We start from the raw sequence: 6,485 nt of genomic DNA, 5'->3' as shown, positions 1-6,485 counted from the left end.
GGTCCAAAGCCACCATGCTCCCAGGGCAGTTCTCGGAAGGAAGGGAGCGTGTGGTCTGCTGTGATCGGCACACTATCTGGTACCCTTTGGCATCGAGAGAGTTAAAGGTCCTCGGCACCCACCAGCCCTGGTCTAGGCAGTGTCTAAAATCAGTCCTAGACCCGCTTTATTTTTTCCTTAAAAACAGGAAATGGAGCCCTGAAGGCTTTTCGACTGGAGAGAGAGTGAGGAGGGGGTATGCTCACTCTGCCCATATCCAGCCCTGAGCCTGACCCAGACTTGGGGGTCTCTGTGTGTGTTTTTTTTTTATTTCTTCTCTTTTTTTTTTTTTTTTTTCTATTATTTTGGCAGACTTTTTGGAATGTCTGGGAGCTAAGGGCTTTGCTTCATGGAGCAGAATTCTGAAGCAAGAAAAAGAGAAAGTTATAGACTAAACCACAGAAATGTAAACATGTCTGCAGCTAAAATAACTCCACTTTCATTGAAAACACTCCTCGCTCACAATCAGACTTCTGTGTGCTATGCTCAATAAAACTGCATGCTAATAGCAACCAATTAATACATTATGTAGTTCTGCTTTAAAAACTGAGACGCTTTTAATTTTTTTTTATTTATTTTTATATCTCTTTTTTTTTTTTTTTTTAATTAAGGGAGTACTCGGGTTCTCTGCATTGTACGCCGGCTCTCGGCGCTGACCGCTGGCTGAGAAGTGCCGGGGTGACCGGGCGGAGGGCGATGCCCGGAGGCTCGGCGGGGGTCGAGGCGTGCCCGAGGGAGGCCGGGGCAGCGCGGCGGCGGGCAGGAGCGGCGCCCCGGTAAGGAGCCCCGGGGCGGCGAGCGGGCGGGAAGGGACGAGACGGGAAGGGACGAGACGGGATGGGATGGGATGGGATGGGATGGGATGGGATGGGATGGGATGGGACGGGGCGCACCGCCGCGGTCCTGCCTCCTCCCGCCGGGCTTCCCGTTGGCGTGTGCGCTGCGTGTGTTGCGTGAGTGTGCGCTGTGTGTGTTGTGCGTGTGCCAGGTGAGCGCCCTGCCAGGGCCCAAGGCTGCTCCCCGCTCCGGGTGCGGCCCCTCTCCATCCATCCCCTCTCCAGAGCCCGGCTTGAGGCGCTGCCCGCACCCCGCGCTTGTCCTTCAATTTCCCTGCTCCCTCTTTATTTCTCTGCACCCCGGAGCCATTTGGGCAGAGGCCGGGCGTAGGCTTCACGTCGGGTACCCCCAGGACCCGCACTCTTGTTCTGCCCTGTCCAAACGGCCCCGGGAGGAGCAAGCCGCCGCGCCGAGCCCCTCTCGCCCCGTTCCCTCCCCTCGCCGGTCCCGCTCACCTCCAGCTCCGCCCGGCCCCTGCCGCCCCCCCGCTACCCCCCCCCCGTGCGGAGCGGGGGGCGCCCGGGGGAGGGCTCCGGAGGGCTGCGGAGGGAGGGTCAGGAGGGTCCCCGCCGCCTCCTCCCGCAGCCCGGGAGGTGCCGGTGCCCGGCGGGCAGCTCGGGGCCGCCCCGACGGCGGCGGGGGAGCCGGGGAGCGGCGGGGAGCGGCGGGGTGCAGCAGCTGCCCCGCTCGGCGATTGGAGAAACGAAGAGGCGCACCGAGCCCGGGGCCAGCGCTATGGGCTGAGCCCGGCCCGACTCCAGTGACTCACTGCTCTCCGCAGCTCCGCCAGCCCCAAGCTCGCTCACTCCTTCCTCGCTCACGCTGCCGCCGGCCGCTGCCTTCCTCCCCCCTCCCCTCCTCCTCCTCTTCACCTCCCGGCCGCCCCGTCCGGGCCCCGTCCCCTCCCGCCCCATCCCCGCCCGTCCCCCGACCCCTGCCCGGCCCGGTAAGTCCTTGCCCCCGGCCGCTCGGACGTGCCCCGGCGGTGCGGGGCCGCGACGGGGCGGGAATGGGGTCGGGGGATGAGGGGGGGCTGGGGGCAGATGGGCACGGGGGGCAGCGAGGGGCGGAGGGGGGCGAGGGGCTGCGGCACCCCGAGGCCGGGGGGTCGGGGCGGCAGCGGGAGCCGAGCATCCTCCTGCGGGCGCCGGTTACGCAAACTTGCACTTCCCTTACCCGCCGGCTTTATTTTAGTGCGGTGACACTTTCGTTTTAAGGCGTTTGCCTGCTGTCTCGTCGGGCGTCAGGCTCCGAAATACCCCTCCACACTTTTTTTTTAATCCTTTTTTTTTTTTTTTTCTTTTCCTGGTTTGTTATAGCGGCGTTGGTGCCTTTCTAATTCTTTCAGCAGTTCGTCATTCAATTAACTAATACCTAGACTGCCTTTTCTAAAAGCTGGCTGGTTCTTGGATGTAGGAGAACCTTCGGTTACCTGAGTTGGTCCGATGAGGGTCGGAGGTGGTTGTGGCACTTTTTAGAGCAAGCGCTTCGATACAATAAGCAGAGCTCTATTTTGGTGACCAGATGACTTTCCTGTAGACTTTGGAGTGTGCATAATCTTATTTGCAAAAGCTGAAGTTGCAAGTTCTGGCTAACATAAATTTCCATTCATTGCTGCCTTTACAGGGAACCCGCAATATAAATAAACACTTTTTTTTTTTTTTTTTTAATTATTTGTATTCAAAGTGTCATTCACCAAATTAACACTCTCCGCTTCAGCTCTAAAGTAATAGTTTGGAAATCACATTCTACTCATGTAATTTTGAGTCCATTAGGAAAACCAGGACAGGTCTCTGAACTGCACATGGAGAAATGTCACATTCCTTTGGTTTAACCCTTTAACCGCTTCCCTGGTTTAATTGAAACAAGTGAGGTAGACAAAGACAGCTTCTCAATAGGGCATGAAATGTAACCTTTCATCAGGATATATGCATCAGGTGTGTGATTTCAAACACACCTGAGTGATATGGAAAGCAAGCAAGAAAAGGGTCTTTAGACATTGTTTGACAACTTCCTAATTAAATGGAAATAAATAAAGGCTAAACAAACTAAGCCATACTTATGTAGGACAAATATATTTTGATATTGATTATCTTAACTATTTTTAAAGGACGTTAAAAAAAGTGTGTATTGAAAGGGTAAAGTCAGCTCTTATTTTCTTTCATGCATGTATGTAGGCAAACAATGGCTAACATGCTGTACAGTTCTTTGAAAAAAATTTGCAAGAAAAAAAATCACTACCTCCAAAAGCATTTCAGGATTTAGAGCTTTGAATAGCATCTGTCCCCACCTCCCACAATTGAGTCCCCAAAGTTAAACAAATCCTATAGTACTGGATAGAGTTACATGTTGCAGGAATTTTATAAATGATCTGTCAGTATGAGTCCTAGATGTGATTAGTTGGACTTTTTGCTCCTGAGGTGTTACTCTATTTGGCTTATAATTTATGTAGATTTGATTCCTGTAGATATATTCTAATAGACATCTATTAGGCTTATTTTTCTTCCGATGATTTATAAGCAGCATGAACCACGGGGCTTTTCTCTCTATTTTAAACTAAGTTTGAGCTCTTTGTCAGACGACAGCGCAATTGGGGCGTATGAGTCCATTGAGCAGTTGTAGTGATATGAGCCATAAGCTTAAAATACAGATTGTTACAAATTCAGAAGTAGTGTCTCTGATCGCAAGTACAATCATTTGTACATTAACAGGCTAGCCCTTTCCTATCTGAAATTGCAGTTTGAATGCTAACACAATTGCTAGTGTTCGTTTTATGATTACACCCCCCAAAAAACAGTATTTTCGCCTTTGCAATGTGGATGTGTCTGTCCTACCTGCTCTTCTGGGGGAAGTTTGTTTTCTGTGCACGCATGGAGCTGTGTAAACAAACACAAAATCCCCTGATGGTTGTTTGTAGTCCAGTTGGTTTGAACAACATCACATGGGCAAAATACCTGGCTACCGATGAGGCAAATCCTCTCCCCTTGCACCCTCTACAGAGCACCAGTGCTTCTCTAGCGAAGTTTGAGGCTAATTGCATTGGTTCTCCTTCTGCAGAGCAGTTCATTTTGACCGCTTAATTGAGGTCCGTGTATGCAACGGTTTCTCCTCTTCATTATATGCCTTCCACAGAGGTTCAAAAACACATGAAAAGCTTTTGCAGTGCTATTGGCATCTGGTAGCTCTGAAATGTTACATTACATTTCCTTCCTTTCCTTGCCTCTGCATTACTAAACACTTGAGTTATTAGCAGGTAACAACAAAATCATTTGAAACACTTGGGCAGAAGTGAACCTTTTCCCTTGAAATATCTATTGGCTTTCTCTCTCTCTCTCTCTCTCTCTCTCTCTCTCTCTCTCTCTCTCTCTCTCTCTCTCTCTCTTTCCCTCTCTCTCTCTTTCTTTCTTTCTTTCCTCTTTTTCATTATCATGAGCCTTGACATTTTCTTTTAAGTGAATATGTTATTTCTTGGGGGAAAAGACAGCTGTAGGGTCAACAATATTTCTTTTAATCATGCGAACAGTTTTGTAAAAGTCTCTGGCCTGAACTCTAGGTGGAAGTTGCTGACATGGGGATATGGTCAGAGAGGGCCCTTTGGGCCTGATCCATACCAGCTATGGGCTCTGGTGCAGGCTTAGGCTTGAGCATCCAGTGCTGCATACTGTGTTGTCCTGCTGCACAGCAAAGGTAGGCCAGGGATTAGTGTATGCAGCTTTCCCCTACAGTTGATTTTAAATGCTTTTGTTAAAAAAAAAAAAAAAAAAAGTTTTTGTTGGTAAGATATTTTCAGCCTGTATTGCAATGACGTTTGCCTTGGGTTGCAAGAATTACCTTGTGTGCAATAATACCACACTGGTTTTCACTGTGCCCACAACAGGCCACTTTCACAGCCACTAGAATATTTTTGATTTCCCAGTGTGGCTCTGGTCATGCACTTTTAGTCAAGCAAGTTTCCCTGTAAAGTTGAGCATCACTTTGTCTTTCTCCCGGGCTGAAGGCTTGAGCCACAAGAATTTGTGTTACTTTGGCATTTTGAATGTAATGAAGTAAATGGAGAAGATCTAATGTATTTCCTTCACAGTGTTGTTAACTAGTTTAGGCAGAAAACTGGCAGTCTCAAATTACTTTGCTAAATTTAAATGTCACTAAAAAGTAGGCAAAAGAAAAAAAAAATTAAAGGGTATATCTAAATATGGAGTTGTGGACATATCTGTTATATTTAAACTCCAATTTAACCTCTTCTATTTATATGTAGTGGTATGTGTATAATCTGGAGGGCTTGATTGAATATGAGAAACAGCAATTTCACAATGAAACGCAAAGAGTTTATTATGCTGTAGATGTAGTGCATGTCCATGTTAATTGGTGTATATACAAAAACTAAAATGTATGCAGTGAGACGTTTTTATGTTGTTTAAGAGCTAAAATGATATCTGATCTAGAGAAAACATGCCGTTTGCACAGTCTGCTTCCCGCACTTCTGTTGTAAGTGTATCTCCTGTTAACCTCAGTGGCACTTTTTCTTTGACAGAGTGTGAGACTACGGTGTAGCGTTTGTTTTCATGAGCTTACCTTTTCTGTGGCACATTCTGAAACACCACTTTTTAATTTGGAAAGCTCTCATGGGAAGTGGATTGGTCTTGCATGCTGCTTGCATCAGATGAAATCCCTCCTTGGCACAACTTCATTCCAATGAGAAAAACTTATTCCAGGAACAAAATAGATAGTTATTTTTTTGTTTGATAAAGCATCATATAAATATTAATTGTCTGCCCAAAGAGAAAACAATAAACATGTGTTTTCATTTTAGCTGGAGATGCAACACACTTTGATAGACAGGGGTTCGAGAGGAAGGGCCTCAGCTTGCAGCCACACAAGCTGTTCAGCTGAACTCCGTGTGACCACTCATGTCTGGGAGCTTGCTTTTGTGCACAACGGGTTGGAAAGCCAGGGCTTGCTGTTGAATTGAGATCTTTTGTTTTGTTTTGTTTTAATGCACACACTAAGTGATACGATATCCAGGTGCTTATTAAAATGTCTTGACAGTAGCATTGCTTTCAGCCTTCTTACTATCTGCTAAGCAATGCCGTGCTGCTGCTGATCCTTCCAGCAGAGAGAAGCCCTCAGACTGCCTGTTCGCTCAGACGCTGTGTAATATTGGTAGAGCATTAAAAAGCAGCTGCCCCTTTCAAAACGTTGCTCATGCAAATGAATCTCGACTTCTGTTGTGTTTCAGATCTTCTGAATTTGTCAGGTAGTCTGTGGCTTTGAACTACACATACCTAATTAGCTGCTGACTTAAAAAACGGGTTGGTTTGTAGGAAATGATCAGTACCGGCAGACTTTGCAGTACTGCATCGGGCAAGTTAAGCAAATACAAGCTCAAATGTGGTTTCAATCAAAGCAGTTTAGACACCCAAGTTTTCGAGTTTCTGCAGGAGGTCTGTAATGAAACAGGCTTGTTTTCTTTTCACCTCGCAAAGAAACAGGAACAGGAGAAAAAGTCTGTTGGACTTTGCCCTGGCTGAAGGGCCAGCCACTGCTTGAGAGCAACTCTTGGAACCAGACTGGATGGGGCAGCACAAAGGTCTTGGGGTGCATCGCTACCA

At 47.6% G+C, this 6,485-nt stretch overlaps 1 protein-coding gene across 1 annotated transcript in view; it reads left to right on the top strand.

The window, feature by feature from the left end:
• The first annotated feature begins 640 nt into the window (after positions 1–640).
• ERG (ETS transcription factor ERG) overlaps positions 641–6,485 on the top strand; it is a 147,725-nt gene continuing 141,880 nt past the window's right edge. The window contains 1 exon segment of the mRNA XM_040577558.1: positions 641–815. The gene's annotated coding sequence lies outside the window, so the exon portion shown is untranslated.

This window comes from Cygnus olor, chromosome 1, assembly GCF_009769625.2.
Source record: "Cygnus olor isolate bCygOlo1 chromosome 1, bCygOlo1.pri.v2, whole genome shotgun sequence".
NCBI lineage: Eukaryota > Metazoa > Chordata > Aves > Anseriformes > Anatidae > Cygnus > Cygnus olor.
This window is presented reverse-complemented; position numbering and strand designations above follow the sequence as displayed.